Source organism: Hyla sarda, chromosome 11, assembly GCF_029499605.1.
Source record: "Hyla sarda isolate aHylSar1 chromosome 11, aHylSar1.hap1, whole genome shotgun sequence".
NCBI lineage: Eukaryota > Metazoa > Chordata > Amphibia > Anura > Hylidae > Hyla > Hyla sarda.
The window spans coordinates 41,139,897-41,153,668 of NC_079199.1; the positions used below are offsets into that span (position 1 = coordinate 41,139,897).

Here is a 13,772-nt window from a genome sequence, read left to right on the forward strand (position 1 = left end):
GTTACTATGTGGGGGTAATGTGTAGTCATGGTGTGGTACAATAATTTACCCCTTGTACAGTGGTGTTGTTGGTGATACTGGACTGTATATAGAGGTTTTATTCAGTATCAGAATGGCAGTATTATCCTGTCACTATATGGATAATGGTAGTGGTCATGATGCGGTGCAATTATTTGTCCCTTGAATAGTATTGTTATTGGTCTCCGCATAGTGGTTTTATATAATAACAGTATGATGGTACAGTATTAGCAGGAGTAATATGTCGTCCTGGTGTAGAGATATTTTTTTCTGTTTTTAAACCCCAACCTGTGACAAAACCATGCAAGCGCCACTGGTGACCGGCTATGAATACACTGTATACACAGCCATTCTCTTAAATTCGCAGGCTGGGGGCCTCATGGTTGAGTTTTGCCTTAGGCCTCACAAAGTCTATAGCTGTCTCTGCAGCCAAGTCAAACCAGTCTCAAGTCAAGTCAGTCTAAAGTCAAGTCTTAGGTTGTGGTCTAAAGTCTCAAGTGCCTAATCTAATACTGCAAGTGCATTGTTTTACAGGCCAGAAACGACCTCTGAGCCCAGCATGTACTACTAGGGGTAGAGAACCCATTTACTCAGGAGGACTGCAAGTCAAACAATTCCCAAGTCTATATTTTTCACATTGTTCAAGGACTGTGACAGTGACATACTACCAGCTATCACTACCAAATCTCCATCAAGCGTGATATTCCCAGTCTGTTTTAACATCACAGTTTTTTGTTATATTGGATCTGCAACTTTAGTAAAGAACAAGCTGTTATCCATAAATCCTGGCTTTTGAGGTATTTATTCCCAGGTCTTTAATATGAATAGCTGCTTTATTTGAACTAGTGGTAAGAAGAACTTTCAGTTAACTACAGGGTTGTCACCAGAGTGACCAGATACTATAACCCTCATCATCAGTCACACATAATAACTACAACCCTACTTCTGGCACCACGAACCTAACAACCTGCAAGCCAAGTGTCCAATTCTGTTTCACAGCATTTATGCGAGACTCCCGCTCACAACATTTACATTATAAATCCATCTTGGTCATGTGACACAGAGCCGCACTTCTCATGGCTCATTCACAAGTTCCTAAACACTCAGACCCAACTGATGGACATTTCAAAAGTTCCAGGACATGCTTCTAGAAAATTACCAAAGTTTTTTTTTTTTTTAGAATGACAGGTACACATTAAATTATACCTAACACCAGAATTACTTATATGGCTGTATTATCCTAAGCCCCTCTACTGCATGGTCATAGCAGGCAGATCCCTTATGCTAAGGGCCCCCAGCTCTGTGCTTCTCTGTCTCTATGACATATCAAAAAAACATATGACCGCGCCCATTGAGGGTAAGGTCACACATGCCGTATTTTGTTGCGTATTTGATGCTGCGTATTTCCCTACCCATTTAAATGAATAAGTATTAAAATCAGCTACAGAAAATACACAGCAAAATATGCAGCAAAATATGACATGTGATCCTATCCTGAAACTGGTGAATATAGCCATTTAATTTTTTAGCTGCCAAGTTTTTAGACAACTTGAGTGACCCCTAACTAATACACTGCTCAAAAAAATTAAGGGAACACTAAGATAACACATCCTAGATCTGAATGAATGAACTAATCGTATGAAATACTTTCGTCTTTACATACGGTAGTTAAATGTGCTGACAACAAAATCACACAAAAATTATCAATGGGAATCAAATTTATCAACCCATGGAGGTCTAGATATGGAGTCACACTCAAACTAAAAGTGGAAAACCACACTACAGGCTGATCCAACTTGAAAGTAATGTCCTTAAAAAAAGTCAAAATGAGACTCAGTAATGTGTGTGGCCTCCACGTGCCCTTATGACATCCTTACAATGCCTGGGCATGCTCCTGATGAGGTGGCGGATGGTTTCCTGAGGGATGTCCTCCCAGACCTAAATTAAGCATCCGCCATCTACTGGACAGTCTGTAGTGCAATGTGGCATTGGTGGATGGAGCGAGACATGATATCCCAGATATGCTCAATTGGATTCGGGTCAGGGGAACGGACAGGCCAGTCCATAGCATCAATGCCTTCCTCTTGCAGGAACTGCTGACACACTCCAGCCACATGAGGTCTAGCATTGTCTTGCATTAGGAGGAACCCAGGGCCAACCGCACCAGCATATGGTCTCACAACAAGGAGTCTGAAGATCTCATCTCGGTACCTAATGGCAGTCACGCAACTTCTGGCAAGCACATGGAGGGCTTGTGCGGCCGCCCAAAGAAATGCCACCCCACATCATTACTGACCCACTGCCAAACCGGTCATGCTGGAGGACGTTGCAGGCAGCAGAGCGTTCTTCACGGCATCTCCGGACTGTCACATCTGCTCAGTGTGAACCTGCTTTCATTTGTAAAGAGCACAGGGCGCCAATGGTGAATTTGCCAATGGTGTTCTCTGGCAAATACCAAATGTCCTGTACGGTGTTGGGCTGTAAGCACAACCCCCACCTGTGGATGTCGGGCTCTCATGCCACCCTCATGGAGTCTGTTTCTGACTGTTTGAGTGGACACATGCACATTTGTGGCCTGCTGGAGGTCATTTTGCAGGGCTCTGGCAGTGCTCCTCCTGCTCCTCCTTGCACAAAGGCGTAGGTAGCAGTCCTGCTGCTGGGTTGTTGCCCTCCTACGGCCTTCTCCACGTCTCCTGATGTACTGGCCTGTTTCCCGGTAGCATCTCCATGCTCTGGACACTTCGCTGACAGACACAGCAAACCTTCTTGCTACAGCTCACATTGATCTGCCATCCTGGATGAGCTGCACTACCTGAGCCACTTGTGTGGGTTGTAGACTCCGTCTCATGCTACCACTAGAGTGAAAGCACCGCCAGCATTCAAAAGGGACCAAAACATCAGCCAGGAAGCATAGGAACTGAGAAGTGGTCTGTGGTCACCACGTGCAGAACCACTCCTTTATTGGGGGTGTCTTGCCTATATTTCCAACTGTTGTCTGTTTCCTCAACAGCATGTGAAATTGATTGTCAATCAGTGTAGCTTCCTGAGTAGACAGTGTAATTACACAGAAGTGTCATTGACTTGGAGTTACATTGTGTTGTTTAAGTGTTCCCTTTATTTTTTTGAGCAGTGTATATATATATATATATATATATATATATATATATATATATATATATATATATATTTATGACAGTTTTGACTTAAAGTGGTACTCTGCCCCTAGACATGTTATCCCCTATCCTTTGGGAAACATGTCTGATCGGGTCCTCCAGACCAGCGCTGTGGCTTTCATGAACATGGAAGTCTGGGGCTTCTGTGTTCCTGACGTCACACCACACACCCTCTATTCATGTCTATGGGAGGGGGCGTGACGACTGTGCACTGTTTTTTTTTTAAATATTTTTTTTATTTGATATATTGTAAAGCATAGAAGTAAAGAATGTCTGGTCTTGTTCAAAATTTGGTTCATTTCTTAGCTTTAGGAGTGAGAAAATAGTGACATAGTGCAGGTTTCCAGCTTACACCTACTGTATTACAATAATGCATGTAAGTGTTAAACACTCTGCAAAAGATGTTTCCTCTGAAAATTAAATATTCCTAGATCTTCTGTGTTTATTCCTCCATCAATTACTGTGCCGTCAGATTCAGTAATATAAAATTACAGTTGTATTATTACCATTTGCCACTAGAGGGTGATAGTAATTTAGATTTATCACACCATTCCACTACAAGCATTGTGCTGAATAAGAAAAGTAATACTGCATAATAGGTCTTACAAATTACCTTCTCAATGATAGAATAAGCAAAAAGACTATTACAGAGAATATTTCCCCAGTGTCTCACAATGCTGCCTATTATAAAAAATTGCCACAATTGACAACATGTGCAAAGAAACCCTGCATAGTGAAGTCGGAGTATTTTACATGTATTTCTATTTATTATGCCATACAAAGTAACACCGAAGAGCAATTAAAGGGATTTTACAAAACTAGCATGAAACAATGTTTCAATAGCTGTGCTCACCCATAAACTTGCTGGCATTCCAACACCGCCATGGCTCCGGCTTCTCCCACTAGAGGTGCTGCAATGGTGGTGTCCAAAAACACTGTGCACATGATGCTGCAGCCAATCCCTAGTCTCACCATCACATGCAGTACATACAAGAGGAGACCGCTGAGGTCAGTCATATGCACAATATAAGGAATGTCATCATACTGGAGCAGCAGGGATCCTGGACCAGCAGCAAGTTCTTGGGTGAGTACAGTTTATATGCCCTTCGCAATCTGTTCCAAAATTTTGGAAATTGTCAGAAAGCCCCTTTAACTGTGTACATGCCTACATCACATGCATCCTATAATGGAGGAAACACCAGGGCTTTCAGTAAAAACTAAAGGGGGAGGGAGTTGGGACAGTGTTCACTACAAGCTATATGCCCTGGAAATGATCAAGTAAAATAATTCCACACCCTACAGACAGGTAGATCTGTTATTGGACTCATTAGTATCACTCTAGTATCATCATTTGTTTCTTTGTAATGAGTATGAGGGTGCCTGCAGGTCACACTCAGTACCATCTGGGCTCAGCACTATTGTTTAAAACCTCCTACTCTGCCCCCCTCGACATGTTTTGCTACCAAAGTAGCTTTATCAAGAGGCGGACCGCCACCTCTTGATAAAGCTACTTAGGTACTGAAACATATCGAGGGGGTCAGAGTAGGAGGTTTTAAACAATAGTGCTGAGCCCAGATGGTACTGAGTGTGACCTGCAATGATGACAGGGAGCCTGTCTGCTTCAATGGGTGGAAAGAGCAATCTGCAAGGAATGCAACAGCTGGAGGCACTCTGATTGAAAACCACAAGTCTGCAGCTCATTTATGTTTCAGTGGGTGGGGTAGCTAATGTGTGGGAAGGAGGAAAATGGTATCATGGGATTTGTAGGCAAACAAGAAAACAGGAAATACAAGTTCACAGAAAGCTAGACACATTGTTATGGTAATCTCACAGCATAGCCATTTAGCCCCAAGACCAAGCGCAGATCCTTCCTAAGCATGTCCATTGCTGTCCTCCAGGTATGTACTAAAATCACCTTATGCTGGATAACCCCTTTAAATCAGGATGCTGATATTACTACTTAAAGGAAGATGCTGCTAATAATACCAAAAGGGGGCTGCTGCTATTACTACCTACACGAGGCTACTGCTAAAAGTACCTAAAAGGAGGCTGCTGCAAATAGTACCTCTAGGGGGCTACTGCTAATAATGCCTAAAGGGGGCTGCTGATATTACTAGCTAAAGGGGGCTGCAACTAATAATACTTAAAGGGGGCTACTGCTATTACTACCTAAAGGGGTCTGCTGCTACTACTACTTAAAGGGGGCTGATACTACTACCTAAAAGGGGCTACTGCTACTACTACCTACTCTTCCTCAACCCACTTATCTACCCATCCTATTATTACTGTTTGAACACTATAGATGCTGGAAAAGTGCAGAGCATAAAATGTTTGTCTGGCAAGTTTTGTGGAGACAAGTTGTGAAAGGAAGAACTCGTCATGACGGTCTGTGCTTGATGGAGAAGAAAAAGGAATGTCAGGGCCCAGGCATTGAGCTGTGTAAGAGGCCCTAAAATTTCTGGCAGCCCTGCAGACATCTGTGAAAGAGGGATGTCTCTATTCCTTGCAATGCATGCTATGATAGTACCGTAACATTCTTTATTTGAGATGTTTAAGTTGGCGTAGACTATATCTGTATTTGCATAAAGTAGAATATACTTACATGATAATTTATTCCAGCATACTTAAAATTTGTTGTAGAACAGCATTAATCCCAACAGGACACAGGATGCACATTTACACCCCCTGGCTGCCCTGGTTCACCAGGAAGTACAGATATGTCCCGAGTCCCATCCGAACTATGAAGTGAGCGCAGGAGCTGATGCCCTCCATTAACCCTTTACATGCCCTGATCAATACTGAATACGGCATCTGAAGTATTACATGGGGCTTTGAGGGACTCATCAGTCCACTTGCTGCGAAATCGCAATCATGTTCTAGTCACCTACTCCAGGGCCGCTCCTCTTTCTCCACCATAAGGGTACATTCACACGCGCGTATTTTTTAGCGGGTTTTCCGCTGCGTATCTGAAAGTGGGTGGGCTCTTCTCGGCTGTCCGCAGCAGATTTTCCGCAGCAGAATTTACGTTGCGGAAAATCCGCCACAGTCCCTACTGACTTCAATGGGGCTTGCGGCGGATTTTCCGCAGTGTACATTCCGCTGCGGAAAATCGGCTGCGGACAGCCGAGAAGAGCCCACCCACTTTCAAATACGCAGCGGAAAACCCGCTAAAAAATCTGCGCGTGTGAACATACCCTAAAAGTAGATTGGGGATATCACTAATCAAGTGCTTTGCCTATGCATAGTACTAACCAGTAGTAGCAATCAAAAGAATAAGCCCCTGCCAAATAAAAGATTAAATCACCCCATTTTCTCATTTTACAAATAAAAAAAATGAAAGAGAAACCTAAATCCAAAATTGCAGATTTTTGGTCATATCACATCCCAGAAAATAAAAAAAAAAAAAAGACTAAAAAGTGATCAAAAAGTCACACACAGAACACAAAAAATGAGCCCTCATATATCCTTGTATATGGAATAATAAAGTTATAGGGGGTTAGAATAGGGCAATTTTAAAAAAGTTTGCCTTTTCTTAAAACCAGCACAATAATAAAAAGAGACCCATGGTAACATGCTTTTCTATTCATAATGACCCACAGAATAAAGATAACATAATTTACCGTAAAGTGCACTGCAGTAAATGGAAAACACCCCAAAAGTTGCTAAATTGCAGTTTTCTTTTCAATTTTTTGGGTTGTGCTGTACATTTTATGGTAAAATGAAAGATCTAATACAAATGTTCAGTGTCAGTTATGGCTTTTCAAAAAGGGGAGAAAGGGAAAAAAAACGCAAAAATAAAAATTGATTGTGTCCTTAAAGAGATGATACTTAAAATTACATAAAAAACTTATCCCTTATGCAAGGTATAGGTAATGTTTTTTTTTATTGATTCTGCAATAGTATTCCTCCTTGTATACTGGTATTATTGGTAATATTGGTCTCAGTATACAGGATTTGATCAGTGACATGATGGTAATATGTATAGTAATACTATTCCTCCTTGTATAATGTTATTATTGTCAGTATACTGATGTTATTTGGTAGTTGTACGAGTTATTTACAGGTATACAGTTTTATAATGTTTTGTAAAGGGGAGGACCTAATAATATACCCACAACCCTCCACCTACGGGGGCACCAAAAGAATTCCTGCCTAGGGTGCAAAATAGTCTAGCACCGGCCCTGCTTTGTACAATTCCTTTTATTTAAAAGCCATAAGCTGATCAAAGGGTATCTTACTTCCATGAGTCAGCTGGGTCAACCTGAAAACAAGTGTTCAATTTCTCTGCAGCGCCACCAAAGTTAAAATAACGAAGTACACTTTTCCACTAAAATTAATGGGTGGTCAGGGTGGTTCCTCCAGAGTAGGAATTATGTAGGTAGCAAAGGTAACCGCAAAGCATGGGTTACGTACATACTCCGGTTCACCTATTCAAAAGGAAATTTGTTTGTAGATTAGATTTGTACATTGAACCCTCAAGGACTAAGGGTGTACAGGTATAACCTTGCGTCCTGGTACTTAACCTCTTAAGGACGCAGGGCGTACCGGTACGCCCTGTGCCCGGTCATGGTATATAACGCCGTGACCCCGCGTCATATCGGGTCGATCAAGGTGGCTAATGATAGCCAGTACCCTGGGCTAACAGCCAGTACCCTTTAGAAGCGGCGATCAACTTTGAAAGTTGAAGCTTCCCGGCAGCTTAGTCAGGCTGATCAGGACCATCGCGATAAAATTGCGATGTCCCGATCAGCTGGGATGCAAGCGGAGGTCCCCTTACCTGCCTCCGCCGCGTCCAATCGGCAATTGATTGTTCCAAGCCTGAGATCCAGGCTTGAGCAATCGACCGCCTATAACACTGATCAATGCAAAGCTATGGCTTTGCAGGGATCAGTGTAAAAGATCAGTGTGTTCAGTGTTATACCCCCCTATGGGAGCGATAACACTGCAAAAAAAAAAAAGGGAAAAAAAAGTTAAGGTAATTTAACCCCTTCCCTAATAAAAGTTTGAATCACCCCCCCCCCCCCCTTTTCCCATAAAAAAGACAAAACAGTGTAAATAAAAATAAACATGTGTGGTATCGCCGCATGCGGAAATGTATGAATTATAAAAATATATTGTTAATTACACTGCACGGTCAATGGCATACATGCAAAAAAATTCCAAAGTCCAAAATAGTGTATTTTTGGTCACTTTTTATATCATGAAAAAATGAATAAAAAGCGATCAAAGTCCGATCAATACAAAAATGGTACCGATTAAATCTTCAGATCAAGGTGCAAAAAATGAGCTCTCCTACCGGCCCGTACGCAGACAAATAAAGACAGGAGATGATAATTTTTAAAGTATACATTTTCCTGCATGTAGTTATGATTTTTTTCCAGAAGTATATCAAAATCAAACCTATATAAGTAGGGTATCATTTTAACTGTATTAACTTACAGAATAAAGATAAGGTGTGATTATTACCGAAAAATGCACTGCGTAGAAACGGAAGCCCCCAAAAGTTACAAAATTGAATTTTTTCTTCAATTTTGTTGCACAATTGATTTTTTTCCGTTTCGCCGTGGATTTTTTGGTAAAATGACTAATGTCACTGCAAAGTAGAATTAGTGGCGCAAAAAATAAGCCAACATATGGAATTTTAGGTGCAAAATTGAAAGTGTTATGATTTTTAGAAGGTGATGAGGAAAAAAACGAAAATGCAAAAAACGGAAAAACCCTGCGTCCTAAAGGGGTTAAAAGGATACTCTGGTGTAAAAAATTTTTTTTTTAAATAAACTGGTGCCAGAAAGTTAAACAGAGTTGTAGATTACTTCTATTAAAAAAATCTTAATCCTTCCAGTAGTTATCAGCTGCTGTATGTATCACAGGACGATCTTTTCTTTTTGAATTTCTTCTGTTTGACCACAGTGGACATTTCCTGATACGGACAGCGGTGTCAGCAGAGAGCACTGTGGTCAAGCAGAAAAGAAATTCAAAAAAGAAAAGAACTTCCTCTGTAGTATACAGCAGCTGAGAAGAACTGGAAGGATTAAGATTTTTAAGTAAGATTTTTTTGGAAGTAATTTACAAATCTCTTTAACTTTCTGGCACCAGCTGATTAAAGGGAACCAATCATCAGATTTGACCCTATACATAACGCTTGGCAAAGCATCTTATAGTGTAAAATCTTTATCCTCACCATCCCCGGGGAACGCTCCTGCCCACAGGGATGCTGAGGATATGAACTTATAAACTAGTCACAGCTGCGCCCGTAAGTAGTCCCCTGGGCGGGGAGCTCCTCTCACCTAGTCCTGTTCTTCAGCCAGCAGCAACTCACCCTCCGCTTGATTGACAGGCCGTGTCATCGCTCTGCTCCATCTGTTCAGTGAGCAGAGTGATGACACAGCCCATCAATCAAGCGGATGGGACGTCGCTGCCGGCCGAAGAACGGGACCAAGTGAGGGGAGCTCCCGCCCAGGGGACTACTTACGGGCGCGGCGCTGACTAGTTTATAAGTTCATATCCTCACCATCACTGGGGGCAGGAGAGTCCCCCAGGGATGGTGAGGATAAAGATTTTACCCTATATAACACTTTGCCAAGCATTATATTGAGTCCTTAAGGGGTTATGGCTTGGTCCTTAAGGGGTTAAGGTAGACATTTTGTGTAATTCTCACCCGATGTTAAACATGTCTACACCTTATGCATTTGTTAAAATTGCTATTCTGCATTTATTTTAGAACTACAGAAGTCAATTCAGCATTCTATTAAATCAATGCTGTTTTTTTCCAGCTTGTGTTTACAGTGAACCCACACATTGCACCCTAATTTACAGATCATAATGCCAAGGCAGTCCCCTGCAGCCTACTCACGAGCATGGTGAAATCTGTTCAGCGTCTCGCCTGCTTCCACATGATACCAAAACAATTTACATTTATTCAAGTGTAATTAGATGCTTGTGATTTTCCAAGCAGCTCATGCTGAGCCTAGGATAAACACAGCGTATTGCTTGAAATTACACAAATGTAACAAAATCTATCTTGTCTCACCGTGTTCATACTGTATGGTTTACTTCTGTTATCCAGTCTGGACTAACCTCAAATATGCAAAGATTATGCTAAGATTATGCTAAAATTATTCTCAATGGTAGCTGTCAGATCTAAAGAAAGGAAGTAATCTTTTATTTGAAATGATAATTACAGAATGGCTATAGAAGTAGGAGAGACAAAAACAGCGCCATTCCTGTACTGTGGCTTTGTATGGTATTGCCAGCTGCAATACCAGGCACAGTTCAAGAACAAGAATGGTGAAGTTTCTGGGAAAAAAACAGACCTGTTTTTAAATCCCAATTTCCATTGATGATGTAGCAACAGATTTTTTTCTGTACTAAAAACCTGAACAATAAGTGTTAATAATATAGTTCATAAGGTTGAAAAAATACCATCAAGTAGTCCATCAAGTTCAACCTATAACCCTAATGAGTCCCTACTTAGTTGATATAGATCTAGAATCCATAACCAGTAATGTTATTATTCTCCAAAAATGCATCCAGACCCCTTTTAAATTCTTTTACAGCGTTCACCATGACCACCTCTTCTGGCAGAGAATTCCACAGTCTCGCTGCTCTTACAGTAAAGAATCCCTGTCTGTGCTGGTGTAGAAACCTTCTTTCCTCTAGATGTAGAGGATGCCCCCTTGTTATAGATACAGTCCTGGGTATAAATAGATCATGGAAGAGATCTCTGTACTGTCCCTGATATATTTATACATAGTTATTAGGTCTCCCCTAAGCCTTCTTTTTTCTAAACTAAATAACCCTAATTCTGATAATCTTTCTGGGTACTGTAGTCCTCCCATTCCCCGTATTACTCTGGTTGCCCGTCTTTGAACCCTCTCCAGCTCCACTATATCTTCCTTGTACACTGGTGCCCAGTACTGTACACAGTATTCTATGTGTGGTCTGACTAGTGATTTGTACAGCGGTAGAATTATTTCCTTGTAGTGGGCATTATGCCCCTAATGATGCACCCCATGATTTTATTTGCCTTGGCAGCAGCTGCCCGACACTGGTCACTAAAGCTAAATTTACTATTTACTAAGACTCCCAAGTCCTTTTCCACGTCAGTCGTCCCAAGTGTTATCCCATTTAATACATAATCCTGACCTTACATTTATCAGTGTTAAACCTCATCTGCCACTTCCCAGCCCAAACCTCCAACCTATCCAGATCCATTTGTAACTGTGCACTGTCCTCTACCATGTTTACCGCTTTACAGAGTTTAGTATTATCTGGAAAGATTGCTACTTTACTATTCAACCCCTCTACAAGGTCATTCATAAATTTATTAACCCCTTAAGGACCAATGCAAATAAACCTGTACACCCCTGAAAGACCAGGCCTGTTTTTTCAAATCGGGGATGTCTGTATTTATTAGAGAATAACTCTGGTAACGTTTTGCCAATCACGATAATTCTGACATTGTTTTTTTTTGTCACAAGTTGTCCTTCATGTACATAGTAAAAGTAAGCCGATATCATTTGTAGTTTTTTTTTACAATGCAAAAAATCATGAAATTTTTACAAAAAATACGATTTTTTGCTATTTTAACACTAATTGGTTGCATATATTTATACATACTGACCAAATAGTTTATGAAACTTATACTTTCAGATGTCTACTTTATTTTGACGTCATTTTTTAGTTTTTAATTAACATTTTAAATTAGGTAGAAGTCTAACAATTTAACTTGAAATTTAGAAAATTTAGAAAATTTGAAAAGTACATCTTTTTTTATGTGCTATGCAAGGTTTGCAGAAATTAAAAGGTAGTAGAACATAGGAACACCCCCCCCCCCCAAATGACCCCATTTTAAAAACTAGACCCCTCAAGGTATTCGCTAGGGGGTACAGTGAGTATTTTAACACCATAGTTTTTTAACAGGAATTATTACAAAGTCCGTGTTAAAAATTCGAAAATTGCAATTTTTCACAAATGCATCATTTGGGAGGCATATTTTTTGTACATCACTTCTGATATTGAAAGAAATGCACCCTATATTTTATTTAGCTGCTTGTCCCATGTTCGGAAATACCCCCGCTTTGGCCATATATGGTTCCTTGGCCGCGTGGTAGGACTCAGAAGGAGAGGAGCGCCATTTGGCTTTCAGGGCAGAACAGTACCCCCACCCCCACAAGTGACCCCATTTATATACCGCACCCCTACAAGTTATTGGCTGGACCAGGGACCTCTCTGATTGGTCCTTGGTCGGCTGGCAGTATAACGCGTCTGTCTGTGACAGTTAAGGCTCCTGATGGATATATCCGCCATGTTGTGGGAATAAGCACCCGCTCATGGTGAATATATCCATTACTGCTGCGGCTGGGTAGCTCAGTGTGTCCGCTCATGACTGCTGGCGGGAAATCCGCCGCTATGAGTGGACGCACAAAGCTACCCAGCCGCAGCAGCGAGCTCATTACCGTGACTGCTGCATAATGTGTAGGATCACGTGGCGGACATCCGCAGCATATTACATGCTGTGGATGTCCGCCAATGCAATCCTACACATTATGCATTTTTTTTATTAGATTAATTTAATAAATGTATTTTTAATATATATATTTTTTTTTACACTTTTATTACATTTTTATTTATTTTTACACTTTTATTTATTTATTTATTTTTACACTTTTTAATGCTTTGGAATACTTAGTATTCCAAAGCATTGCAGTTATATGCTGCCTGCCAGTTTTCACTAGCAGGCAGCATATTTCACTAGCAGGCAATACCCAGGGCAGACCTGGGGGTCTTTGTAGGACCCCCGGCTGCCCAGGTATGCAGCAGCACCCCGCGATGCTCCGGGGTGCTGCAGGAGAGACAGAGGGAGCCCCCTCCCTCTGTCAGAACTCCTTACAGTGCGCGGTCACTTCTGACCGCGGCTGTAGGGGTTAAACTGTCAGGAGTGAAGTGAACTTCACTCCCGGCAGTGCGGCCACACACAGCACCCCGCAATCGCGATGCGGGGTGCTGCAGAGGAGACAGAGGGAGCCCCCTCCCTCTGTCAGAAATCCTTACAGAGCGCGGTCACTTCTGACCGCGGCTGTAAGGGTTAAACTGTCGGGAGTGAAGTGAACTTCACTCCCGGCAGTGTGGCAGGCCCCGGCCAGCCGCGTATTACATGCAGCACCCCGCGATCGCAATGCGGGGTGCTGCAGAGGAGACAGAGGGAGCTCCCTCCCTCTGTCATAACACTTACAGCCCGCGGTCACTTCCGACCGCGGCTGTAAGGGTTAAAACTGCCGGTCCTGGCAGTGCAGCAGGGTCCCGGCTGTGTGATACAGCAGAGTCCCTGTCGCGATCTCGTGGGTGCACTGGGCAGCACCCACGAGAATAATGGACGAGTATAGACGTCCAGGTGCGGGAATGCCCGCCAACCTGGACGTGTATACTCGTCCATGGTCGTTATCGGGTTAAATAGAACAGGACCCAATACTGACCCCTGTGGTACCCCACTAGTAACACCCAATCAGAATAAGTACTGCGGTTTTAGGTCCGGTCCAAAACCGCATACGGGTCAAAACTGAGCTGACCGGAGTCACCGTT

At 42.1% G+C, this 13,772-nt stretch overlaps 1 protein-coding gene and 1 long non-coding RNA gene across 4 annotated transcripts in view; one reads left to right on the forward strand and one right to left on the reverse strand.

The window, feature by feature from the left end:
* RTN1 (reticulon 1) overlaps positions 1-13,772 on the reverse strand; it is a 250,094-nt gene that overhangs the window by 72,339 nt on the left and 163,983 nt on the right. The window lies entirely within an intron of this gene.
* LOC130295055 (uncharacterized) overlaps positions 1-13,772 on the forward strand; it is a 65,656-nt gene that overhangs the window by 4,334 nt on the left and 47,550 nt on the right. The window contains exon 3 of one of the 2 annotated variants that reach the window (XR_008848689.1): positions 553-747. The exons of the other annotated variant lie outside the window; for it this stretch is intronic. This is a non-coding gene — a long non-coding RNA (uncharacterized LOC130295055). Of the gene's footprint in view, positions 1-552; positions 748-13,772 lie in introns of those variants that run through there. 2 annotated transcript variants of the gene reach the window in all.